This window comes from Triturus cristatus, chromosome 5_1 (assembly GCF_964204655.1).
Source record: "Triturus cristatus chromosome 5_1, aTriCri1.1, whole genome shotgun sequence".
Classification (NCBI taxonomy): domain Eukaryota; kingdom Metazoa; phylum Chordata; class Amphibia; order Caudata; family Salamandridae; genus Triturus; species Triturus cristatus.
Genome location: NC_140587.1, coordinates 10671745 through 10699637, shown reverse-complemented (window position 1 = coordinate 10699637; position 27893 = coordinate 10671745). Strand labels below are relative to the sequence as shown.

Here is a 27893-nt window from a genome sequence, read left to right as displayed (position 1 = left end):
TTATTACAGCCACAACTCTGATCGGGACAAAATTTGTTGTACTACTAAGAGAACTAATATAAATTGGCCTGTTTCCATCATGGATATGCTGCTAAATTAAGGGAAACTTCTAAGTTTCTTAAGTTAGAGCATGTTGCAAAGTGGCTGTAAGATGAACTGTCATCATATAGCTTCATGGCTTTTTCGTATCTGTGTGCTAGCAGTGCTTAGGGCGAGAAGGCTGAAGGAGAAACCAGCAGATGGTTGGCCTCTGTATAAACTACAGCATGTTTAATAAGAGAATTGATCATTTTATGATACTGCCCCAATGACCCTGGCATAACTGTGGGAACTGGGTCCCAAAATGACTAAGGGAGGCAAGATTAATAAACGATCTGCCTGTAATGTTTTCAAACGGTGAATGATTAGCGGAAGGGGCCAGCTGATTAATAGAGGCCTGAGTTATCTAGGCCTTATCTGGGCCCAGATTTTCAGGTGCAAAGCTAATCACATTGGAATTCTATTTTCTAAGAAAAAAAGTCTGTAAGTCATCTTGTTGAAGATGGCTCTTCTCTATTACTAAGCAAAGGCTTCTTATTATGCTTTTGACTTTTCCATGCTTCAAGTGGAGGTTCCAATGTTGAAATAGAAAGTTGATCCAGGCGGCTCTACCTACGGCGTGAATGACCAGACATATCTTCCTTGTTAATAACAGGGTTCTCACTCGAGCCCCTGTGGGCGAAAACAGTATTGTTTTGATTGTTATTAAATGAGACAATATCAACTTTCTTGTCCCTTGGGTCCTCGTTAATAATCCCAAAGTTAGATGGTGCTGGTGCGATCACTGGTGCCGCTGCGGCTGGGGTTGGGCAGGTAGCGACCACTGTCTTTGTTTCACTTGTCACACACGTGTCATCATAGTTGTTAAAATGTCACTCATAATTACACTGAAATTATGAAAATGTCACACTTGACAATCTGAAACCTTGGCAGCTACGGGCCTTTGAGATGGTATTCATGGTAACTGCAGTGCCCCTGTGCGCTGCAATTAACATGAATACCAGCTCAAATGCCCACAGTCAGCACCGCAGCCTCGCACTATTAAGAGAACAAGAAAAAGCAGAATCTCAAAGATGGCGTGAGCTTTCATAGGCTTCTTAAAGCATACGTTTTGATTGAGACTGCTTTTCTTTTCTTAATAGTGCACAGCTACGCGGCTGATTGTGACCCTTTCAGTTAGTATTCATGTTAATTGCGGCGCACAGGAGCGCTACAATTAACATGAATACTAGTTCAAAGGGTCACAATCAGCCCCGTAGCTGTGCACTATTAAGAAAAGGAAAGCGGAGTCTCAAAGAGGGCATGTGCTTTCAGAGGCTTCTTAAAGCACATGTTTTGTTTGAGACTCTGCTTTACTTTTCCTAATAGAGCGTGGCTACGGGGCTGATTGTGACCCTTTGAGTGAGTATTCATGTTAATTGCTCGGGAACGCAAGCCCTCCCTAACCCCAGAACCATAAGGGAGAGACTTACCTGCTGCTCCCTAGTGTTGTCGTTGTCTCTTCCTCCTCTCGCAAACAGGAAATGACCGTTTTTCACGCCGCTCGCGTTTTAAAAGTGGTGGCGCTAACGTTCTTGAGGGATGTGCTGTGTGTGTGCACGCGCGAGCGCACGCAAGCACCTAATTGGGAACAGTGCTTCTAACATGCTATTTTCTGACCTATTTCTCGTTCAGAGGCCTGGGCCTGTATTTCTACTAAGGCCTAAAGCTGCTTTTAACTTGAAACTTCTGCATAGAAGTTGCAGGCCTAAACACGGTGTGTTTTTGTACAAAATGTATCCTATGTTTCCCTATATCATTTCCCCCTATAGTTGATTCTTCAACTACTTCTTCTCATAATCTCCCATACTCAAAGGGAATCTCCTCATATATAACACTCTGTTCTAAGACATCTGTGGTGCTTTTCCTGACCAAGAATGCTCCTCCCACGCTAGCTGTCATCTTTTTTGTAACAGGCTAGTATCACCTGAAATACAAGGCACATCAAAAGCAATACAACAATTAGAGGCAACAAGGTCTTGAACAACCCTGACATCCAGGACGGCACCCAATCGAACCAGCCCTTGAACCACTCATCCGGAGCACCCCCCTCTTCGACCATCTTCTTGTGGAGATCATGCAATGTCCGAATGGCCCCGGTCAATGTCCCATTGTCTGCATCATTGGCTAGCACATACGTGCAGCAGGCAGATCCAATCTTTTTGCCCACACCCCCTCCATGGCTGTCATTAAATCTAGAATGATGCATCACCATTAATGTGAGGGCACATAGTTCTTCCTTTATGGCATTGAAGCCAACTTCCGTAGAGTTTATGGACTTCATTAGCTCCCATCTTGTAATCTGGAGCCAGCAGGCGGTTGCTTTCGCCTGAATCAATGGCATGATGCTACCAAAGAACCGCTCAGCATCATTAAAAAATCTGTGTTCTTGTCGAAAATTTCCCCAGGATGTGGTGCCAAAGTACTCAGCAGATTGCTTCTTCACGTTTTTTATGCAGTAAGGTCATTGGATGGCTCATGGGATGGTCATGCAATGTCTTAATGTCCATTCCTGGTAACACCGGGGAGGGGGTGTGCAGTGTTGTAGGAGAGTAGGATCTGCACTTATGTTGCCCCCACTTTTTGTCTGATGTTAACACTGGTTTCTGGCTATAGTCTGGCTGAGTCCCTGCTAATCAGGGTGCCAGTCTCTCTAAACGACTTGGAGTGCATATTAGATAGCAAAGGCCTTAGGTATTTCACAGGCCTACCAGGGGCTGAAGCATGTATTATGCCACCCCTGGGAAGCAGACTAAATCGGACACCACAGGCCTGCTACTGCAGCCTGGGTGAGGTAGTGTTAGCACTCCTCACTGAGGTATAGGTTCCCTAGATCTCACCATACACACACATATAAACCTATCAGTCACCCCTAAGGCAGGCCCTATCAATCCTGAGGGCAGGGTGCTTGGTTTACAATGTGAGGGGGTGCCTCTGCATGAGCAGGGTCCCTCTGCAGCTGGCAGAGTCTATTCTCTGTGGCTGTTTGTGGATGCGAATAAACCATATACTCTTAAGTGCATTATAACGGTAAATGCTAACTTTGGAATGACTGCATCAAAACATGTCGTGTTTGTTGTCAAACAACTTGGAATCATACCCCCACACCAGTAACTGGTGTGGGAGTATGATCCCACCCTTCTAGAGGGATAGACATGTACCTACTGTGGAAACACGGTAGAAATCTGAAAGAGCCCTGGCATCACAAAATGGATGCCACCAGCACAGGCACTGGGCTGCCCTCCTGCTGCTGACTGAAACTCGCAGTGGCGTAGGCCCAACAATAGGCATCCTGTCACAGGGAGGTGTCACCACCTCCCAGACAGGATTTAGTGTATTGGGGCTGGGTGGGTGCACTCCTAGAGTGCTTTGAAGTCCTGCACTGGGGGAGCAGTACTTTCCTCTGTGCATATGCCAGCTCAAACCGGTTCACGGGCTACCTGTCCCTGCTCTGGTGTGAAACTGGACAAGGGAAGTGGGTGTAACCACCCACTCCTCTGACCTTCCCACAGGAGGGGTCATAGAGCTAGTCCCTCCCTTTCCTGTAGTATAAGATAGGGAACCCTTGCCATTGCAAACTAGATATCCATGTATGACGCTCTACAAGAAGAATCCTGGCCCTTCGACGTTCCACTACCTTTGGAAGACTGAAGAATCTTCCTTGGAGTCAAGGAGTGACTCCCCTGCTTGGCAGGCACCAAAACTTTAAACACTTGAAACAACGGTCGCAAACTTTCCCGCTCCCGCTAGAGTCCAAAGTCCCTGCAACCCTGGAAGTAAATTTCCTGATTTCTCGACAGCCATTGTCAGTCCCCAGCAAAGCTGAGGCGAGTGAACCCCACGAGTGACGAGGAACAGCAATACCCGGGTACCGTGTACTATTGTCAAGTGCAACCACTTCACGACATTCTACGAACTTGTAGATTGGACCACATGTGGTCCAAGCCTCTAGCAGAATTTCCCTTGAAAATCAGAGGCGTACCTCGTCCCGAGTGACCGTGGGCTCCTGTGAAGTGAATCCTCACAAGGCGTCTTTGCGATCCCTTTCCCGTTGGCTTGTGAGTCCCCCGAAGACTTTCTCATCAAACCAAAGGGCTCACCTGGTTGCTCCAGGCCTGCCCTGGCTTATCTTTGCTGGGTGAGTCCCTCAGACCTTGCTGGTCTGCAACGCTGACTTTCTTAATTTTCCACAAGACTTGTTGTTGCCAAGGCTTCTTGGCTCCAATCCGGTTGCCGACATGGCAGTAAGCTGCAGACTTTGTGGGATACTCTGAATCCAGCTCCTGGTCATCGTCGATGCCTCCTGGCCTTGTGCCTGAAGAGTCACAACACCCTTGATCACCTAAAATCACCCGACGACTGTGGGCATCCATCTTCCTGGCGCCGGGTCACTGGCAAGTGGCCTTGAACACTGTCTGCTGAGCGTAAAGAAAATCGCCGCATCACTGCCGCTGAAGGCTCGCTGGCCTAATCATCGCCCCGCATGTTTGAGGCCTGAAAAATCATCGCAACAGTGGCTGAGCGTCCGGAAAATCATCGCTTACCCCCGTTAGCGAGCGGCCGTGACCAGAGCATGAGGAAAAACATCTCTAACCCGCCGGAGCGACATTTCTTGTGGACTATTTGCCAGAATCTCAGAACTGTAAGTAAGAGGGGTTCCAGAGACCACTGTTGTTAGAATGGGGAACCTCTGGTTGGCACAGGTAGGTACTTGTGACAAGCAGTGGTCCCTTCTTCTATTCAGGGCGAGAGAATTACCCCTTCAGAACAACCCCTGCTCACTCTATAGGTAGTGTGGCGCGAGCAGTCAGGGCTAAACTTCAGGGCGCTAGTCGGTTAAGCATTTATAATCACACACAGTAAATCACAACGATCCCCCACAAACGGACACCAGGCGTAAGTTGTATCAAAAATACGGATGCTTTATATAAAAGATTTCTTTGTTACGCAGGCATGTACAAGACCATAGATAACGGTTGCGAAATGGAAGCCACAAGATGGTAATTAGGCAATGTTCTTGTCTTTCGTATCTTCTTCGATCGCGAGCGCTTCACAGGGCTCGGTTGAGTCGGTCCAGTCACGGTGATGCGCAGGGCACCCGGGATACAGTGATACGGGGAAATCAGAACGTTGCGGACCCCGGGTCCGATAGAGAGTTCACTGTACCTGGGGACGTGCGATGTGCTTGGACGAGTCTTCAGGAGAGATGCAGGTTCTGCACCTCGTGAGTCTCCGGATCAAGAATTCAGCGGGCGGCTCTCGGTAGACAGGTGCGGCCCAGGGCCTCCGACACGGACTGTGCGGGAGGTCACTGCAGAGGGCGGCACGGTCAGACTCAGGCTGGGAGGTGAAGCGGGGCGGCCGGATACGTTACGACGTACGGGCGGCCGTCCGAGGCTGGATTTCACTTCCCCACTAGAAATCCGGCGGGAGGGCGAGAGGGCACCAAGCGCGCTCCAGTAGCAGGCAGGTGACAGGGAAGCGGGGCGGCCAGACTCGATGGGTCCAGAGCGACTCAGGTAGAGCGGGGCTCTCGGCGAGTGGAGGCGGCCAGGCTTCTGGGTGTCACGGCCCTAGGAGGGATGCGAAGGTGCGCAGGGCACTCCGGCGGGAGAAAGCACACGGCTCGAATTCTCAGACGAGCGGAGACACGGTGAACCCACTGGTCCTGGGGTTCAGTTCAGGGGGCAAGCTCTTCTTCCAAGCCCTTGGAGATAGTTGAAGAACAAAGTGCAAAAGTCTCTTTCAGTCTTTTTCCTCTCCTTCCTCAGCAAGGCACCTACTGCAGGCCAGTCCCTCAGGTCAGGGAAAGTTACTCCTCCTTCAGCTTCTTCCAGGTCCTTCTAGTCGGGCAGAGTTCCTTCGTGGTTCAATCTGGATCTGATTTCTTAGGAGCCAGGCTCCTACTTTTATACAGGGATTCTTTTGTTCTTTAGCGCCAGGGGGCCTGGGCCTGGCTCAGTCCAGTTTTGGAGCACTCTGTTGTGGTGACTCGGCTTGTTCCTTTCAGCAGCAGGGCAGAGACATCAGCCGCTCCACAGGGGGCGGCGCCGGCTTTGTGGTGGCAGAGCACAGGTCTATTCAAGAGTCAGGGTGCACTCCTCCCACCCATCCTGGTGTAATCTCCCTACCCACCACCTGGCAGCCAACCTGTCTCCTGGAATCCCCCAGCCCTGCTCCTGTACTGTTGCTAGGCAGAACACACACACACAGCAGAGGCGGACTGAGATGGTTAGGCACGCAAAGGCTAACTTTCTAAAAGCAGCATTTGCGAACCCAGGATATTAAAATAACCTTTACTAAAAGATGTATTTTATTATCCCGAGTTCAGGCATACTAAACATGACTTTCTACCATGCTCTCTGAGTCCACTGGGGTCACAGCGTGTAGCGATCCCAGCAGCCCATTCTGGCCTATGGAGAGCAGGTAGCCTTCAATAGTGAAAAACGAAAATGGCTGTACTTCACTACTAAGACATGCCACACACATCAGGGCATGTCCTACCTTATACCTACAAGGCACCCTGCGCTTAGGCCTACCAGAGGGGTGACTAACATGTAGTTAAGGGAAGGTTTAGGGACTGGTAAGTGGGGACACTTGCTCAGTCAGCGCGACGGTACCAGACCGCGCGCAGGTTCTGCAGTGGCAGACCCTAGACATATTTTACCCCGCTGCTTCGGTGGGTGGCACAACCAGTGCTGCAAGCCCACTAGCAGCATTTGGATATACAAGCCCTTGGCACCCCTGGTGCACTCTACTAGGGACTGATAGTAAACCAAATAAACCAAACATGGAAGTCAATTCACATAATACATTTTACCATAGGGAGCACTTGCACTGTGGCACTGGATGGCAGTGGCACAGTGCCCTGAGCAGCTAACACCAACACAAAATCACATTGAGGCACAGACAAAAAATGGAAGGGTGACCCACGCCAATGGTGCCAGGTCTAACACGTGTCCCCTCCAGCTGAAAAGTGGGGAGAACTACCCTACCCCAGGGAGTTCTGCATCACTAAGGCGGAAAAACCTGGACAGACCGTCAGCATTGGCGTGATCTGTGCCAGGGCGATGCTCCACCGTAAAGTCCATACCCTGTAGGGAGATGGACCACCTCAACAGTTTTGGGTTCTCACCCCTCATTTGCATCAACCATCTGAGGGGCCTGTGGTCGGTCTGAACCCGGAAGTGAGACCCAAACAAGTAGGGTCTTAGCTTCTTCAGCGCCCAGACCACAGCAAATGCTTCTCGTTCTATCGCACTCCACCTTTGTTCCCGGGGAAGTAGCCTCCTGCTAATAAAGGCTACGGGTTGGTCAAAGCCCTCCTCAGTGATCTGTGAGAGAACAGCCCCTACACCATGCTCTGATGCATCCGTCTGCACCAGGAACTCTTTGGAGAAGTCAGGAGCCAAGAGCACGGGCGCCGTGCACATGGCAGTTTTCAGGGTGTCGAAGGCTTTCTGACAGGTGTCAGTCCATATCACTTTTCTGGGCTGCTTCTTCGAAGTCAGCTCTGTCAAGGGGGCAACGATGCTGCCATACCCCTTGACAAACCTCCTGTAGTACCCGGTGAGTCCTAAAAAGGCCCTCACCTCCGTCTGGGTCCTTGGGGGCTCCCAAGCCAGGATGGTTTCAACTTTGGGTTGGAGGGGCGCCACCTGGCCGCTCCCCACTTGGTGTCCCAAGTACACCACTGAACCCTGCCCGATCTGACACTTGCTTGCCTTGATCGTGAGGCCTGCCTTGCGCAGCGCCATCAACACTTCCCAGAGATGTTGCAGGTGTTCTTCCCATGTGCCGCTGAACACTGCGATGTCATCCAGGTAGGCGGCGCTGAACACGGTCAGCCCAGCCAACACCTGGTTGACCAACCTCTGGAAGGTGGCAGGGGCATTCTTCATCCCAAAGGGCATCACCCGGAACTGGTAATGCCCATCTGGCGTAGAGAATGCGGACCTCTCTTTGGCCCCATCAGTCAAGGCGATCTGCCAGTACCCAGACGTTAAGTCAAACGTGCTGAGGTACCGTGCAGCCCCTAACCGATCGATGAGCTCATCAGCTCTGGGGATGGGGTGCGCGTCAGTCTTCGTGACTGAGTTGAGTCCTCGGTAGTCCACACAGAACCGGAGTTCGGGCGTGGCACCCGGCGCTGCAGCCTTTGGGACCAAGACCACTGGGCTGGCCCAAGGACTGCTGGAGGACTCAACCACCCCTAGAGCAAGCATCTTCGAGACCTCCTCTTTGATGCAGGCTCTGACCCTGTCAGTTACCCGGTAGGCCTTGTGCTTCACAGGTAAGCTGTCTCCCGTATCCACATCATGGACGCACCAATTTGTGATACCGGGAACCAGGGAGAACAGGTCAGGGAACTGCCCCAGCAGCTGGCGGCAGTCACCCTGTTGCTCGGGGGTCAGGGTGGGTGAGAGGTTTACTCCATCCACTGACCCGTCTCGCTCGGAGGCTACCAAGAGGTCAGGAAGAGGCTCGGACTTCTCTTCCGTCCCATCATCGGTGGCCAAGAGCATGCCCACTTCGGACCTCTCCAAGTGGGGCTTCAGTCGATTGACATGTAGGACCCTTAAGGGGTTCCTAGGAGACCGCAAGTCCACCAAGTAGGTGACAGAACTCTTGCGCTCCACAATCTCAAAGGGTCCTGTCCACTTGTCCTGGAGGGCACAAGGCTCCACAGGGGCCAGGACCCACACTTTTTGGCCAGGTTGAAGCTCAACCAGAGTGGCATTCTGGTCGTACCACCGCTTCATTTCCTCCTGGCTGGCTTCCAGGTTTGCCTCAGCAAGTTGCCTGAAACGCCTAGTCTGGTTCCGGAAAGCCAGCATGTAACTGTATACATTCTGGGGAGGTTGCCTGGGAGATTGCTCCCAGCCTTCCTTGACCAGACTAAGAGGTCCTCGTACTGGGTGGCCGTACAAAAGCTCAAAGGGACTGAACCCTAGAGACTTTTGTGGCACCTCGCGGTACGCAAAGAGAAGGCATGGTAAGAGGACGTCCCACTTACGCCTCATGGGTTCCTCGAGACCCATAATCATGCCCTTCAGGGTTCGGTTGAAGCGCTCAACCAACCCGTTTCCTTGGGGATGGTAAGGGGTGGTGAACTTGTAGGTTACACCACACTCTTGCCAAAGGGACTTCATATATTTCGATATGAAGTTGGTCCCTCTGTCAGACACCACCTCTAGAGGGAATCCTACTCGTGAGAAAATTCCCATCAGTGCCCGTCCCACCACGGGGGCCGTCACTGTCCTCAGAGGGATGGCTTCAGGGTACCGGGTGGCATGGTCCACCAAGACCAGGATAAACCTGTTGCCCATGGCTGTCTTGGGGTCCAGCGGCCCCACAATGTCAATCCCCACCCGCTGGAACGGGGTACTGACCACAGGGAAAGGTTGGAGTGGAGCTCTCAGCTTCCTTCCACTCTTGCCACTTGCCTGGCAAGTCTGGCATGTCCTGCAGTGAGTGTCAGAACTCCTGCGCATTTGGGGCCAATAAAAGTGGGTGACAAGCCTTTCGAAGGTCTTGTCCTGCCCCAAATGTCCTGCTAACGGTACGTCGTGAGCCAGCCCCAGTAGGAAGGCTCTGAACTTCTGGGGTACCACCAGCGCACGGGCTGACCCAGGTTCAGCAACCTTAGGCTCTGAGTATAGGAGGTCGTTCTCCCAGTAGATCAAGTGAGTTCCGGACTGATCACCATTGGCCTGGGCTGCAGCCTGCTGCCGCATACCCTCTAGAGAGGGGCACTCTTTCTGCTCCCTGCAGAATTCCTCCCTGGTGGGTCCTCCTTCTTGCTGCCAATGGGTCAGCTCAGGCAGGTCCCCCAGTTCGGCTATCTGTTCCCCGGTAGGCTCCAGGGCATCCCCCTCAAGGTCTGCTTCCTCCTGGGCCGTGGGAACTTCAGGAGCCGGATTCCCGTGCCTCCCTCGCCCTCTCTCTAAGGCCGGTTCCTGGGCCTCTCCCTCAGGCTCCAGGGTTCCTTCAACACCCCTACTGGCTGCCATCGACCGGGTGGTCACGCACGCCCAATCAGGCAAGCCGACCATCCGCAGGTGAGTTGTCTTCTCCACCTTTTCCCAAGGGGAGCTCTCCAAATCGTTACCTAGGAGACAATCAACAGGCATGGCCTCTCTCACAGCCACTTGCAGAGTACCAGAGACCCCCCCCCACTCAAAGGGAACCTGAGCCATTGGACACTGACTCTCTGTGTTGTCGGCGTTGACAACACGGCAGAATGCGTGCGGGACAACCTGCTCTTGAGACACCAGGTGTTGCTTGACAGCAGTCACACTGGCTCCTGTATCTCTAAGAGCCCCCACCCTCTTGCCATTTATGGTCACCCACTGCCCATACTTTTGAGTATTGGGGGGCAGCTGGGCCTCAGCGACCATCTCACTGTCTCCTAATGAGACTAGGGTCATCTGCACGGGATCCCCCGCCCCTTGGACATCTATCTCCCTCCCCAAGGCTACACTATTTACCTGCTTGGGGGGTGGAGCACCAGAGGGTGCTGGTTTACCATACAGGGGGCACTTGGGATCCACGGAAATGTGCCCCAGGTTGTTACACTTGTAACATCTGAGGGGCCCTCTTTGAACAGGGTTACCTGTCGGGGCCCCGATCTGCTTCGGGGGTGGGGGTGGCTGAGAACCTTTCCCTTGGTTCCCTTGGGAATTACTTTGGGGCCCTCTGTAGAACTCCCTCTGTTTACCCTTGTCCCCCCCACTCTTCTGCTGGGGACCCTGAACACCCTTGGCGGGGCCTCCCATGGGACCCTTGTGGACCCTGGTGCTGATCCAGCGGTCCGCCTCCTCAGCAAGCTTCCTCGGGTTGGACAGCTTGCTATCGATCAGGTGCTGGCGTAGCTCAGGAAAACAATTATCCGACAAGTGCTCCCATGCAATTAAATCAAACAGCCCTTGGTAATCATTCACTTTGCTACCCTTCACCCAACCATCCAGCGCTCTGCAAAAAAAGGTCACATATTCTACATAAGTGGTACCAGGTTTCTTGGTGCAATCCCTAAACCTCTGCCTGTACAATTCAGGAGTTAACCCATACCTTGTCATAAGAGCCTCCTTCATGTGTGGATAGGATGTGTGGACATCAGAGGGGAGGTCTAGCAGTGTGTCCCGCCCCTCACTCAGGAACCTTCCCCACAACCCCGCTCCCCAATCCTTCTCAGGGACCCGGTGGGAGGACATGGCTACTTCATAGGCCCTAAACCACTGCCCAATATCATCCTGCTTATAATATTCTTTGACTACATCTTTAGGAATGTGCACCCTTGACTCTGTTGAATTGCTGCCACCAGAGGGTGAGTTGTCTAAACTCCTGGCCTTGAGATCCAACTCCCTCATTTTTACCTCATGCTCCATGGCCAGTTTTTGCCTTTCCATCTCCATTCGCAGTTTTGCCATCTCCACCTCGTGTGCTCGGGCAGCACTCCTGTCGGCCATCTCCTCGGGCGACAGGCCTCTGCTAGGCTCAAAAACACCTTCTGGGGGTATCCCCTCCGGTGCATTCTCTGGGAACTTTGACTCGTACCAGGCTCTCAGCGCTTTTACGTACTGATCCTTGTTGCCAAGTCCACTCTGCTTGATTCTGTACTTGGAGAGATATCCTTTCAGGACATCATTGGTGCACTTCATCAGTGCCTCGGGCTCCCAATCGATGTCATCCACTCCAGAGAATACAGAGGACGCTCCGCCTCCGTTGACTGAGCTAGGCATGGTTTCTTAAGGTGGAGATTCTTCTTTAGCACCAACTGTCAATCAATCTGTGGCTGCGTTATAGGTCTGCTCTACGTGGTGATCAATAATTCACTGTATGTAAATCATAAATGCAAATTCGAAATCCCACCGCTGCCACCAATGTTAGAATGGGGAACCTCTGGTTGGCACAGGTAGGTACTTGTGACAAGCAGTGGTCCCTTCTTCTATTCAGGGCGAGAGAATTACCCCTTCAGAACAACCCCTGCTCACCCTATAGGTAGTGTGGCGCGAGCAGTCAGGGCTAAACTTCAGGGCGCTAGTCGGTTAAGCATTTATAATCACACACAGTAAATCACAACGATCCCCCACAAACGGACACCAGGCGTAAGTTGTATCAAAAATACGGATGCTTTATATAAAAGATTTCTTTGTTACGCAGGCATGTACAAGACCATAGATAACGGTTGCGAAATGGAAGCCACAAGATGGTAATTAGGCAATGTTCTTGTCTTTCGTATCTTCTTCGATCGCGAGCGCTTCACAGGGCTCGGTTGAGTCGGTCCAGTCACGGTGATGCGCAGGGCACCCGGGATACAGTGATACGGGGAAATCAGAACGTTGCGGACCCCGGGTCCGATAGAGAGTTCACTGTACCTGGGGACGTGCGATGTGCTTGGACGAGTCTTCAGGAGAGATGCAGGTTCTGCACCTCGTGAGTCTCCGGATCAAGAATTCAGCGGGCGGCTCTCGGTAGACAGGTGCGGCCCAGGGCCTCCGACACGGACTGTGCGGGAGGTCACTGCAGAGGGCGGCACGGTCAGACTCAGGCTGGGAGGTGAAGCGGGGCGGCCGGATACGTTACGACGTACGGGCGGCCGTCCGAGGCTGGATTTCACTTCCCCACTAGAAATCCGGCGGGAGGGCGAGAGGGCACCAAGCGCGCTCCAGTAGCAGGCAGGTGACAGGGAAGCGGGGCGGCCAGACTCGATGGGTCCAGAGCGACTCAGGTAGAGCGGGGCTCTCGGCGAGTGGAGGCGGCCAGGCTTCTGGGTGTCACGGCCCTAGGAGGGATGCGAAGGTGCGCAGGGCACTCCGGCGGGAGAAAGCACACGGCTCGAATTCTCAGACGAGCGGAGACACGGTGAACCCACTGGTCCTGGGGTTCAGTTCAGGGGGCAAGCTCTTCTTCCAAGCCCTTGGAGATAGTTGAAGAACAAAGTGCAAAAGTCTCTTTCAGTCTTTTTCCTCTCCTTCCTCAGCAAGGCACCTACTGCAGGCCAGTCCCTCAGGTCAGGGAAAGTTACTCCTCCTTCAGCTTCTTCCAGGTCCTTCTAGTCGGGCAGAGTTCCTTCGTGGTTCAATCTGGATCTGATTTCTTAGGAGCCAGGCTCCTACTTTTATACAGGGATTCTTCTGTTCTTTAGCGCCAGGGGGCCTGGGCCTGGCTCAGTCCAGTTTTGGAGCACTCTGTTGTGGTGACTCGGCTTGTTCCTTTCAGCAGCAGGGCAGAGACATCAGCCGCTCCACAGGGGGCGGCGCCGGCTTTGTGGTGGCAGAGCACAGGTCTATTCAAGAGTCAGGGTGCACTCCTCCCACCCATCCTGGTGTAATCTCCCTACCCACCACCTGGCAGCCAACCTGTCTCCTGGAATCCCCCAGCCCTGCTCCTGTACTGTTGCTAGGCAGAACACACACACACAGCAGAGGCGGACTGAGATGGTTAGGCACGCAAAGGCTAACTTTCTAAAAGCAGCATTTGCGAACCCAGGATATTAAAATAACCTTTACTAAAAGATATATTTTATTATCCCGAGTTCAGGCATACTAAACATGACTTTCTACCATGCTCTCTGAGTCCACTGGGGTCACAGCGTGTAGCGATCCCAGCAGCCCATTCTGGCCTATGGAGAGCAGGTAGCCTTCAATAGTGAAAAACGAAAATGGCTGTACTTCACTACTAAGACATGCCACACACATCAGGGCATGTCCTACCTTATACCTACAAGGCACCCTGCGCTTAGGCCTACCAGAGGGGTGACTAACATGTAGTTAAGGGAAGGTTTAGGGACTGGTAAGTGGGGACACTTGCTCAGTCAGCGCGACGGTACCAGACCGCGCGCAGGTTCTGCAGTGGCAGACCCTAGACATATTTTACCCCGCTGCTTCGGTGGGTGGCACAACCAGTGCTGCAAGCCCACTAGCAGCATTTGGATATACAAGCCCTTGGCACCCCTGGTGCACTCTACTAGGGACTGATAGTAAACCAAATAAACCAAACATGGAAGTCAATTCACATAATACATTTTACCATAGGGAGCACTTGCACTGTGGCACTGGATGGCAGTGGCACAGTGCCCTGAGCAGCTAACACCAACACAAAATCACATTGAGGCACAGACAAAAAATGGAAGGGTGACCCACGCCAATGGTGCCAGGACTAACAACTGTCCTGAACTGAACTTTACCTTACCCATTGGAACTAATTTTGCAGCATCCAGAGAGAACTATTTATGTACAGTATTGTGATTTCCTTGTTATTTGGTCTTGTGATAAGTCTCTATAAATATAACTATTTTCTTTGATAACTACCTGTGTTCTGTCCCTTTGTAGTGTTCCTCACTTTATTTACTGTGTATGATCAGCAACGCTTTACACACTGCCTCTGAGATTAGCCTAACTGCTCGTGCTACGTTACCACAGGGTGGAGCAGGGGTTGTCAAGGGGGTGCAGCCCTTCACTCTGACTTAGAAAGAAGGGTCCCTGCTTGGACAGTGGCCATCCACTGCCAACCAGAAACCCCCATTTCCAACACTTATAAATTCACTACTCCCTATCACCCACAATGCAATGTGTTAGTTGAAAGGTTCAACAAAACCCTAAAGGGAATGATTAAAGGCCTCCCAGAAAAGCTTAGGCGAAAATGGGACCTTTTACTTCCCTGCCTTCTGTTTGCATACAGGGAGGTCCCACAGAAGGGGGTTGGCTACAGCCCTTTTGAACTTCTGTTTGGGCACCCTGTTAGAGGACCATTATGTCTGGTGAAGGAGGGATGGGAGTTACCTCTCAAACCTCCCAAACAGGATGTGATGGACTATGTACTTGGTCTCCGCTCCAGGATGGCTGAATACATGAAGAAGGCAACCAAAAACCTGGAGGCCAGCTAAGAACTACAAAAAACTTGGCATGACCAAACGGCTGTGCTGACTGTATACCAGCCAGGACAGAAAGTGTGGGTGCTGGAGCCTGTGGCCCCAGCAGCTCTCCAAGACAAGTGGAGTGGCCCCCATACAATTGTTGAGCAAAAGGGAGAAGTCACCTTCTTGGTGAATCTTGGAACTCCCAGGAGCCCCCTTAGAGTGCTCCATGTCAACAGATTAAAGCCATATGTTGACAGGGCTGACATGGGCTTGCTCATGGCAACTGATGAGGACCAGGAGGAGGAGAGTGACCCTCTCCCTGACCTCCTCTCTTAGAACCCTGATGATGGGTCAGTTGATGGTGTTGCTTTGCCAAGCAGCCTCACTGACCATCAGCAAACTGAATGCAAACAAGTTCTGCAGCAGTTTAGACATATGTTTAGCCTGACCCCTAGTCAGACTTCCTGGTGCACCCATGAGGTGGACACTGGAGACAGTCTGCCTGTCAAGAGTAAAATCTACAGGCAACCTGACCATGTCAGGGACTGTATCAGGACTGAAGTCCAGAAAATGTTGGAACTTGGTGTAATTGAGCCTTCAGATAGCCCTTGGGCTAGTCCAGGAGTCCTTGTGCCCAAACCTCACACCCAGGGTGGTAAGAAAGAAATGAGGTTTTGTGTAGACTACAGAGGCCTCAATGCAGTCACCAGGACTGATGCCTATCCAATTCCCAAGGAAGATGAGCTCATTGATACTTTGGCCTCAGCCAAATATCTGAGTACATTTGACCTAACAGCTGGCTACAGACAGTTCAAGTTAGCTGATGATGCCAAGGCCAAAACAGCATTTTCAACCCCTGGTGGCCACTACCACTTTGTGGTGATGCCCTTTGGTTTGAAGAATGCACCTGCCACTTTTCAGAGGTTGGTGAATAAAGTTCTGACCGGTATAGAAACTTATTGCTCAGCTTATCTAGATGATATTGCTGTCTTTAGTTCCACCTGGCAGGATCAACTGGTCCACCTCAGAAATGTTTTGGAGGCCTCACTATTAAGGCCACTAAGTGCCAGATAGGGCAGAGTCAGGTTGTGTACCTGGGCCACCTTGTAGGTCGAGGCCAGGTTCAACCTTTGCAGAGCAAAATCCAAACCATAATGGAATGGGTAGCTCCAACCACCCAGACACAGGTGAGAGCCTTTTTATGCCTGACTGGGTATTATAGGAGGTTTGTTAAGAGATATGTAGCTATAGTGACCCCCTTAAATGATCTTACCTCAAAGAAAATGCCAAAAAAGGTTCAGTGGACAGCTAGCTGTCATAAGGCATTTGAAGACCTAAAGCAGGCCATGTGCACTGCCCCATCTTACAGAGTCCAGACTACACCAGGAAGTTCATTGTCCAAACAGATGCTTCTGAGCTGGGTGTGGGAGCTGTACTGTCTCAACTGAATGATGAAGGTCAAGACCAGCCAGTAGCTTTTATAAGCAGAAGGCTGACCCCTAGAGAGAAACGTTGGTCAGTTATAGAGAGGGAGGCCTTTGCTGTGGTGTGGGCCCTGAAGAAGCTGAGGCCATACTTGTTTGGCACTCACTTCATAGTTCAGACTGACCACAAGCCCCTCCTATGGCTCAAACAGATGGAAGGTGAAAACCCTAAACATTTAAGGTGGTCCATTTTCCTACAGGGGATGGAATATACAGTGGAACATAGACCTGGGACCCAACATGCCAATGCAGATGGACTCTCAAAATATTTCCGCTTAGAACATGAAGACTCAACTGGTCAAGGTTAGTTTAGTGTCCCTGCGTTTGGGGGGGGGGTTGTGTAGGAGAGTAGGGTCTACACTTATGTTGCCCCCACTTTTTTTCTGATGTTAACACTGGTTTCTGGCTATAGTCTGGCTGGGTCCCTGCTAATCAGGCGCCAGTCTCTCTGTTCTCTCTAAACGACTTGGAGTGCATATTAGATGCACTAGTGATTGGATACTGTGGTACATTATGAGCCCCTAGTATATGGTACCTTAGGTACCAAGGGCATAGGTACTTCACAGGCCTACCAGGGGCTGAAGCATGTATTATGCCACCCCTGGGAAGCAGACTAAATCTGACACCACAGGCCTGCTACTGCAGCCTGGGTGAGGTAGTGCTAGCACTCCTCACTGAGCTATAGGTTCCCTATATCTCACCATACACACACATATAAACCTCTCAGTCACCCCTAAGGCAGGCCCTATCAATCCTGAGGGCAGGGTGCTTGGCTTACAATGTGAGGGGGTGCCTCTGCATGAGCAGGGCCCCTCTGCAGCTGACAGAGTCTATTCTCTGTGGCTGTTTGTGGATGCGGTTAAACCATATACTCTTAAGTGCATTATAACCTACCGGTAAATGCTAACTTTGGAATGACTGCATCAAAACATGTTGTGTTTGGTATCAACCAACTTGGAATCATACCCCCACACCAGTAACTGCTGTGGGAGTATGATCCCACCCTTCTAGAGGGGACGACATGTACCCACTGTGGAAACACAGTAGAAATCTGAAGGAGCCCTGGCATCACAAAATGGATGTCACCAGCACAGACACTGGGCTGCCCTCCTGCTGCTGACCGAAACTCGCAGTGGAGGAGGCCCAACAATAGGCATCCTGTCACAGGTAGGTGTCACCACCTTCCAGACAGGATTTAATGTATTGGGGCTGGGTGGGTGCACTCCTAGAGTGCTTTGAAGTCCTGCACTGGGGGAGCAGTAGGCTTCTCTGTGCATATGCCAGCTCAAACCGGTTCAGGGGCTACCTGTCCCTGCTCTGGCATGAAACTAGACAAAGGGAAGTGGGTGTAACCACCCACTCCCCTGACCTTCCCATAGGAGGGGTCATAGAGCTAGTCCCTCCCTTTCCTGTAGTATAAGATAGGGAAACCTTGCCATTGCAAATCAGATATCCCTGGACGACGCTCTACAAGAAGAATCCTGGCCCGTCGACGTTCCACTATCTTTGGAAGACTGAAGAATTTCCCTTGGAGTCAAGGAGTGACTTCCCTGCTTGGCAGGCACCAAAAACTTGAAGCAACGGTCACAAACTTTCCCGCTCCTGCTGGAGTCCGAAGTCCCTGTAGCCCTGGAAGTAGATTTCCTGACTTCTCGACGGCCATTGTGAGTCCCCAGCAAAGCTGAGGCGAGTGGACCCCACGAGTGACGAGGAACAGCAATACCTGGGTACCGTGCACTATTGTCAAGTGCAACTCCTTCACGACGTTCTACGAACTTGTACATTAGACCACGTATGGTTCAAGCCTCTAGCAGAATTTCCCTTGAAAATCAGAGGCCTACCTCGTCCCGAGTGACCGTGGGCTCCTGTGAAGTGAATCCTCACAAGGCGTCTTTGCGATTCCTTGCCTGTTGGCTTGTGGGTCCCCCGAAGACTTTCTCATCAAACCAAAGGGCTCACCTGGTTGCTCCAGGCCTGCCCTGGCTTACCCTTGCTGGGTGAGTCCCTCAGACCTTGCTGGTCTGCACCGCTGACTTTCTTCATTTTCCACAAGACTTGCTGTTGCCAAGGCTTGTTGGGTCCAATCAGGTTGCCTACACCTCAGTAAGCTGTAGACTTTGTGGCACACTCTGAATCCAGCTCCTGGTTATCATCGATGCCTCCTGGACCTCGTGGCTGAAGAGTCAAAACACCCTTGATCACCTGAAATCACCCGACGACTGTGGGCATCCATCTTCCTGGCCCCGGGTCACTGGCAAGTGGCCTTGAACACTGTCCCTTCTGCTTTCAGGTCTTCTTCATCCTGAATCCAGCCTTGGATTCCACCGGACACTTCTCCAGTCTTCGCAAGCAGCAAATCTTCTTCGGCTTCCATTGAAAACGACGACGCGACCCGACACCAATAGAAACCTATGCACCCGGCTTCCCTGGGTGAGGTAACTCGTGCACTCTAGTGCTCCTGTGCGTGTTGGCCCTCGAATTACTTACCTTGTAAGTGGCTTGCTTGTAGACTCTCCCGAAGTACCCTAAAACTTTAAAATTCCAAACGCGACTTGCTCAATTGAAATCAATAGGGAACCTGCGGCTGTGTTCTCACACTGTACGCGTCTCCCGTGGGTCCTTTACTTACCTGCCTTGGGTGGATTAGTGAGGCCCCAGCAATTCTAAAGGCCCTAGGCCTTGTCCCCTTGCAAGTCGACATTCCTAAACCTCTTTTTTAGTATATGGTCTGGTACGCCCCTAGGGCCCCAGCCATATTTGTGCTTAACTTATTGTGAAACGTTGATATTTGCATATGTTCTTGACTTCTAATCTCATAAAGCGATTAGTAGAGTGTGTCTAGTAATAAATACATATATATTTGATATATATACCTGTGTGGTGTCCTTTCATTTGGTAATTCAAGAGATTATAAGGTAAAACAAGCTGCTTTACATTCCTCTGAGACTTAGCCTGAAGGCTGCTCTCCACAGCTTCCACTAGGATAGCTTTCTTTAAAAGGTTGTCTTAAACCTATCTACCATAAGAGTTGAATTGGACTGGTGCAAGGTGGCCACTATAACTTGTGACCAGCATATGCCAGGCCAACTTCTCACAAGTGTGACCAGGGCGCAGAGACCACTCCAGTTCGGGGGTAGCTGGAGGTGGAGCTGTGCCCCACACTGCCAAAAGTGGTCGATCAGGCTGGCGGTGCCCCCCTGCATGTCGGCGTTGTCCACGGTGGTAATGCAGTTGAGGTTCCTTCCCACCTTTATTGTCCCATTTCCTCTAAATCAAAGAGAAAACTGTGTTAATTGTATTGGTACTATATGGTGTGCGTTAGTTCCTGTCCAGGTATATCTCTGTATGTTCGCATCCCATATTTGCTGACATTGTCCTGCTACCTTATAAAATTTTAAAGGGCTACTAGTTTTTGTGCCATTCCACAATGATATAGCTCTACATACGAATGTGGCACCAGTGTGCCATTTATCATTGGCAAATACTGATCCTGTAACATTGAGTACTGGCCTCGCCGCGCAGTCAGGGGGCAGAGGTTTGGCTGAATAGTCACTGCATTCGGACGATGGGTTGGATTTTCCTAAAAAGCCCCGCTGTAATATCCATTTTTTCCAAACTGCATAGTTTCTTTTCTGCCCTGCTTTCTTCATTCTTGATACGTCCTTCACTATATCTTTATTTTCTGTCAGAACTTGTAGGACTCCAGGGGTGGTGTCAAATAAGGTTGTATTGACTCGAGACGTTGCCAGACTAACATGTATTGGTTGTAGCTGTGCTTTTATTCTACATAAAAAGAGGTGCAAAAGACAGGGCGTAACATTCGGGGGTACCTCCTTGGGGTGATGCAATCTATCTACTGCAGTGGCATGGGGAATAAGGCAGCATACATAACAACTGGTATTGGCTGTAGAATGGCCCATACTATGCATGGGCAGGGACCAACTGTTTTCAAGCAGAGCATTGTGGAGAGGGTGATGATCAGTATCATTTTCAACACTTCTACGCATGTAGAGAGAAAATCGAAATAGACTGGGGCTCTCATCATCAATATTAATACACGAGAAGGAAAAATAAAAGTACATATCTTAAAATAAGTTTCTGTTGAAGCGTTGGAGGGAGGCTTTACTACGGTTGCTTCTCCTGTTCGCCCCCCTATTTTTCCTGCTCGGTTTTCGAATGGATAGATGGCAAGGTTGGCGCCAGGCGAATGTCTCTCAGATGGTATCATGGCTTATGTCCTTGAACTTTCACCGCAGTAGCTGTGCTGTGCGTTACTGGGAAGGGTCCGTTGAATTTGCTGTCCTTCCAGGTATGGATAAAGTTCTTTGTGTACACTAGAGTTCCAACTGGCAAAGGTGGTCTTTGGTCATCTGCTGGAAGTGCTTTGAGGCACTTATCTGCTGCCTTGGTGACCTGTTTAGAGAAAAACTTTGCTGCTTTTGTTAGCTGTGCAATATAGTCAGACATTTCAGTTTGAGCAACTTCAGGTACACTTTCCGTTGGCAACGTGTGTCTAGTTGGGGGGACAAATGTACTCATCAGTCTCCCAGTCACTATTTGGTGTGGGGTCAAGTGCTGATCTGACCCTGGGGTATTTCTGAGGGCAAATAATGCTAATGGGAGACAGTACAATCAGTTATTTTTCAAGGTGACACACGGTTTACTCAATTTGTTCTTGAGGAGGCCATTGAGGCGCTCCACAATTCCATTACTTTGAGGGTGATAAGCTGATGAGATCCTGTGTGTTATTCCTAGCAAGGTGGCAAGATGGGAATAAATGTTATTCACGAAGTGTGTCCCATTGTCGGATCTGATCCCTTTGGGAATTCCCCATCTCAGAATAACCTCACGGATTAGAAAAGTAGCTGCAGACTTGGCATCACAGTGCACACAAGGGCCTGCTTCGATCCACCTTGAAAATGGACAGACTACAACTATGAGCCACCTGTAACGGTTGTATCTGTCAATCATATCAACATAATCAATGTGCAACTCCTTGAAGGGTCCTTGTGGTCGGGGTATTGTAGAAGCTATTACCTTGGAGGTGGGATTTGGGGAATATTGCTGACACACGGTGCATGTGTATAGGTACATTGTGATCAATTTATGAACGTTGGAAACAAACCAATCCTGGCGTATCTGGAGGGACATGTTGTCTCTGGCAGTGTGTGATGGAAAATGTAGCTGGTTCAAGGCTATAAATAGTAGTACTTGGGGCATGACAGTCTTCCCTGTGGATATATATCTGTATTTAAAATAGGTACCTGTCTGTGTGCATCCCCTGGATTCCCACAACTTCTTTTCATGATGTGGAGCATTTTCTGTATCTATCTTCGATGCTGGTGAGCTGTTTCTGAATAATGGCTAGAAGGGTACAGGGTATCATAAGATGCATCTGTGTCGCTAGCTGCTGTGTCAGTCGTTAATAGAATTGTGGTTGGTATAATGTTTAGTGGGAGTTTGGCTGCTTCCTTGGCTACTCTATCAGCCAAGGCATTTCCACGGGACTCAAAGTCTTGAGAATTTGTGTGAGCTGCGCATTTTACTACAGCGACTGCATGTGGTAGAGCTTCAGCTACAATCCGGTCTTTTATAAGAGGCCGATGCATGACAGGGCTTCCATCGAATTTTAGGAATCACCGTCTGCTCCATCGCATAATGCTGGAATGCACCGACCGTTGTAGTGACGTAGGCGGAATCAGAATACACTGTAATTGTTTTGTTTCCACCCTGTTTAAGGGCCGCCCCCAGTGCTACTAGCTCGGAAGCTTGAGCAAAATAATGGGATGGCAAAGTTATCTGTTCTGTTATCTGCAAAGTATCTGAAAACTCATGCTGCATGGCTCTGACCACTGCTGCCCCTGTATGTCATATTCCTGTGTCTTGATCTATTGCGGAAGATCCATCTACAAAATATACAACGCTCCCTGGAATGGGGTCTTCTCTTGCTTGGCTCCACTCATCTGGAGTATATGTTGCACAGTCATGGGGGTCACCATCTGCACCTTCAATAGGGGGTGCAAAGAAAGTAGCAGGGTTGACTGTATGACATTTGACTACCTTGAGAGATGGTAGTGATAAAATAATCTCGTAGCCTGATACTCTCTGTGTTGTTAGTGTCGTCTTAGCCTTCTGAATTATTGCAAACACTGCATGTTCTGCATACAGCGTCAGAGGAGAACCCATGATAATGGGGGCGCTTTTCTGAACCGCAGAGGCTGCTGTTGCCAAAGCTTGCTCGCAGGGGTAATGGCCTTTCATAACAGGATCAAGTAGGCCACTAAAGTACGCAATTGGTTTGTGGCCTAAAGGATACTTTTGGGTGAGGACAGCCGTCATCACCTGGCCATTGCAGTGGCAAAAAAGGAAAACCTCTTTAGTGTAGTCTGGTGTTCCGAACACTGGTGCATTTGTTATCTCAGTCTTTAGTTTATGAAATGTTTCTCGCATCTCTGCTGTGCACGTTATTCTGTCTTTCTGTGTCTTTGCCTGTTTGGCTGTGAGCAAAGGGGTTATCAGGGTGCTATAGTCAAACACCCATTGTGTGACATGGTTACATAGGCCCAAACATTTCTGCATTCCCTTCACTGTCTCAGGCTCAGTCATCTGCCTAATTAAAGCTGCTCTTTCAGGTGTAACTCGGCAGCCTGAGGCCGATAGAAATTGCCCCAAATAATAGACTTCTACCTGACAATATTGTCATTTGTCCGTCTACTTTGTAGCCTTGTTGGGCAAGGGTGAAAAGCAAGGACACAGTGTCTTTTCTGCATTTTTATTCTGTGGCACTACAGATTAGTAAGTCATCAACATACTGCAGTCTTTGGTATTGTAGACCTTGTTTCCAGCGTAGTACGCAATGGAATACTGTCTTGAAAAACTAACATTGACCTTGTGGAGTCATCGGCAAACAACTGGTCATCTGATATATCTTTTACTTTTATATTGGGATCATGAAAGATGACACAGGCCCACATCGTACAGGTGTAATCACTGGCCATCACCATCTCCCAGGTGGAAGATATCTCCATAGCTTCTACCTCCAGTATAAGATCTTTACCTGACACTTCAGAACTCAGCTTTTCTGACCACGGGCTCTGGCGGCAGAGCAGGAAGTTCCTTGGCAATTCAACTAGCTTGCCTGTTAGTTCTGGTGTTTCTGCCATGATAGTATACACTGCTCTAGTAGAGGCTGGGATGTCTATAGGCCTAGCTCTGGTTCTGGCACCGTCTGGGTGGTGCATGTCCACTGTCATAATACGTGTGCGAGACATTCCTGGCGTTGAGCAAACCATTGTCCCCTCCTCCTCAAAGTGGATGGACATGTTTAATTTTGCCATAAGATCACGTCCTAACAAGTTAGCTGGAGCCGTGGGGGGGAATAAGAGACTGCTTTTAACGTACCTCCCCCTATCTCCAGATCCACAGATTTGGTGATTGAAACCCCAATCACTTCCACGGAGAACCCCTGTGTGTCCATTGATGAATTTGACAGTGGGAGCCCTCTCTTATGAATACAGGACTTAGTAACCCAGTGTCAATGAGAAAGCTGTATTCCCTGTCATTTATGGCTATCGTCACAGTGGGTTCCTCGTCTGGCCTGTGAGTTATCGATAGTACTGGACACATGAGACTACTCTGCGGGCACCTTCATTGAGCATATCCACCCACATAATCTTGCTGAAATGGGTTTCCTCCTCTGACCGTCACCCCACCTTGTAAGATCTGGTGTTGTACAGTAGCCTCCATTGCCTGTTGCGGCCCATACTGCATTTGGGGCATGTGTTGTTGTACCCGTTGGGGCTGGAACTGTTGTTGAGGCTGCATTTGGGGCTGTGGAAGATATATCACTTGGGGGCTCATGGCAGGATGTGCCACAGTGCGACCAGGTGGTACCATTTGTTGGCCATCTATTGCCCCTGCCTCTTCGTGGTTCTTTTTATTCCTACACTCTCTAAGGAAATGTCCTGGCATCTTACAGTAGTGAAATGTTTGCCCACCCCTGAATGTGTTTTCCCTTTTTCCCCCAAACCTTCCTCGACCTCCTTGCTCATTCCTGTTATTAAATCTGGGGGCATATTGTTGGGATTGCGAGGTGGTGTTTACAGGTGGCACGCCCAAAGACACTGCGGCCATCTTGGTAGCCGCAGTGGCGGTTCCTCCCTCTGTCCTCTTTGCTAGTTTCTGTTGTACTAATTTGGCTGCTGCTTTCTCAATTTTATCTTTCTCTTTCTTCTCCTTGTCCAGTCTCCTTTTACAATAATGTATTATGTGAGCCTGTATCTCAGTCCATGATTTGGCTACTATGTTGTCTATCAATCAATCATAAAATTTGTAAAGCGCACTACTCACCCGTGAGGGTCTCAAGGCGCTGAGGGGAGGGGTGATGCTACTGCTCGAATAGTCTTGAGTAGCCTCCTGAAGGTGAGTAGGTCCTGGGTCTGCCGTAGGAGGATGGGGAGGGTGTTCCAGGTTTTGGCGGCGAGGTGGGAGAATGATCTGCTGCCGTTGTTCGCTCTTCGGATGTGGGGGACTGTGGCTACGGCGAGGTAGGCAGAGCGGAGCTGGCGGTTCGGGGTGTAGAAGGTGAGTCGTCTGTTGAGGTATGTCGGTCCGGTGATTGGGAGTGCTTTGTGTGCGTGGGTGAGGAGCTTGAAGGTGATCCTCTTGTTGATGGGGAGCCAGTGCAGGTCTTTAAGGTGGGGTGTGATGTGGCTGCGGTGAGGGATGTCGAGGATCAGGGGTGCGGAGGAGTTCTGTATGCGTTGTAGTCGTTTCAGGAGTTTGGTCGAGGCTCCTGCATTGAGGGCGTTACCGTAGTCTAGCCTGCTGCTGATGAGGGCCTGGGTGACCGTCCTTCTGGTTCCGGTGGGGATCCACCTGTAGATCTTGCGGAGCATGCGGAGATTGTTGAAGCAGGAAGACGAGACGGCGTTGACTTGTTTGGTCATGGAGACTCCTGTTTGTCCTGCACTTCAGCTGGTAATCCCTTCTTCACTATGTTATAGAACAGTATTGCATTTTGTCCAGTCACATCCCATCTCTCCCCTACCTCCTGTGTCCATTTCTCTTTCATTCTGCTTAGGAATTGTGCTGAGTCTTCATCTGGCTGCATTGTCTGTGCCATGAGAGATCCAATGGCTGGCCTGTTTGGGAACCTTCGTCTTAGTTGTGTCCAAACAATTCCCCTTACTTTGTTGAAATATGCCCCATCACATTTTGAATTAGTCAATGTCACGTCCTTTACTCCTGCTTCCATTAACAGTGTGTCTGTTTCATCTCCTATAAGGGAGCTTAATAAACTTTTGATGTCGCCTATTGCAAGGGGTATCTCTGCTGTGTGTTTTTCAAAAGCAGCTATCCACTTCCCGCCCCCTTCAGCAAGCGGTGGCAGCTGTTCTTTAGGATTTTCTTTATCCATCTGGGGCCATGGTATGTATTGGGGTGTCCCCGAACCTTTAAATATTAAGGGCAGATGTGACAGGACCGTGTCCCTATGTCCAGTAGGGTGACATGAGTCATACTGTCTGGCATATCTTTGCCATATTCTCAGGCTGTCCTTCATATAATAATCCCACTCTGGATCCCCAATGCCACGAAGGATGCACATCTCCGCATTTGCCATGTCTCGTGGCTCAAAAGAACCATCTCGTGGCCATGGTGTCATTTGTGGTGCTAGTCCCTCTGTCCAACCTGCTAGATTGTCAGTAAAAGGGACAACATTGTACCAACTCTGTTCTTGTTGGGCCACTATTTCATTGGGTGTCAGGGAACACACGGAGTAGGCCTGCTGTGTCTTTTCTCAATGTCATTCTTCCAGTCATGTTAAATGTCCCCTGCTTCTCTTAGGGCGTGTATGCGCTCCAACAAATCTCAATCTGGTTAACTCTCGCTGCCTTCTCTCTAAGGCCTGAGCAACCATGTTGGTGTCTCCCCCCTCACAGGCAAATTGTGACTGTTCTCTATCATAGTCGTTAATGATGGACATTCTTTTGACATGCTCTGTAACATCATCTAATGCCCCATCTGATCCTACGTAAGATCTGTCTGACCTCATGGCTTCTTCACCTAAGAGGTTATGTGCACGGAGGAAGTCCTCCGAGCTTTGGTGTTCCATCCTTTGTGACCTGTCCAGTGTCTTCCGATGCCACAAGGGCACCTTCTCTTTTTCCCAGGGTTGTTCTTGTGTCTATATGTCCATCTTCCCATATCTTGACCAGCTTGTTATCGCCACCCTCCTCTATCAGCTTTCAGTGTGCTGCAGGAGGTGATTTTGGTATAGAAGCGAACTTTCCTGTCCTCCTCTCACTCTCGGGGCTTGAATTTCTTGGACCGCTGACTGTTTTCCTAGTAACACCTCTCTTACATTTACCATGTTCCCTGTTTTCCCCTTTTTCCCTTTCCTCTTTTCTTTCTCTCGTGACTTGTCTCATGATTAGAACATGGAACCGTGTACCTGCGCTGTACAATCTTGTTTCCATGTTCCAAAGCCACCGCACAACAGTTACTGCTTCCTTCTTACTTTGAACAGATGTACTGTGCCGTATCTACAATAAATTTGGATTTTACTGGATCCGTTCATCTTTACAACCTCCTCTCTGTGTGTCCTTTGAATCTAATTTTTGGTGCTGACCTTCACCTTTATCTTTCTTGGAAGGCGCAGTTTCAGCTTCTAAATGAAGTTTAAAGGTAGCATTCACTGTTCCTACATATTTACTGGTGTCTCCCTCGACATCTCCTGAGGTGTTCTAGCCAATCGTGCGTGTGGCGCTAGCCGGACATAATCACTGTGGTTGGAACATGATTCCGATGGTGGGCTACACTCAGATGTGAGGAGGTGGGAAGTGTGTTTGATGTGTTAGCCGGCATTGTATACATGCCCTGTACCTTTGCAATGTTTAAACTTGCTTGTGCCTCTTGGTACGGGGTAGAGGAGCTGAAGGAGGGGACTGGGGCCTTATCCCCGTCTCTTTCTTGTGTGCAAAATACCCTCCACTGATCTAAGATAGTCTTCCTTTTTTCTAATTTCTTCCCATTATATTTGCTTTGTAAAACGGTGGCTATATGATCCAACGCTATGTTGTCAGATGAGCCCTTTTCAGGCCATGCAGGTTCACATTTTAATGTTGCCTTAAGCCACTCCTTACAATATTTCTCTATTTTATCCTTGTCGCCATGGAACACCTTAACCATGTGTTCTAAAGGGTCCCCATTATTTATGTGGTGCACTTGGCCTCTGTTTAGTCTTATATTTGGGCCTAACTTGTACCTGTTATAAGTGTTCACTCTTCCCAATGATATTGCTTATTCTTAGTTCTATTATACTTTCCACCTGATTCCCTTATCTCCCTCATGGGGTATTATGGTAGACTTCCTTCAGGCTATTCTCCTTGCTATTCATATAGGTAATGAGTTAATTTCTTGGGGGGCCTTCTGGGGGTGTCTCACAGTGGGGTAAACCACTGCAATAGGTT

The 27893-nt window shown here is 49.9% G+C and overlaps 1 protein-coding gene and 3 pseudogenes across 1 annotated transcript in view; 1 reads left to right on the top strand and 3 right to left on the bottom strand.

Moving 5' to 3' along the window:
* LOC146829948 (uncharacterized) overlaps positions 1-27893 on the top strand; it is a 388201-nt gene that overhangs the window by 192147 nt on the left and 168161 nt on the right. The window lies entirely within an intron of this gene.
* On the bottom strand, positions 1970-20650 carry LOC146829952 (uncharacterized; annotated as a pseudogene).
* Positions 21872-22761, bottom strand: LOC146829951 (uncharacterized; annotated as a pseudogene).
* On the bottom strand, positions 24070-26536 carry LOC146829950 (uncharacterized; annotated as a pseudogene).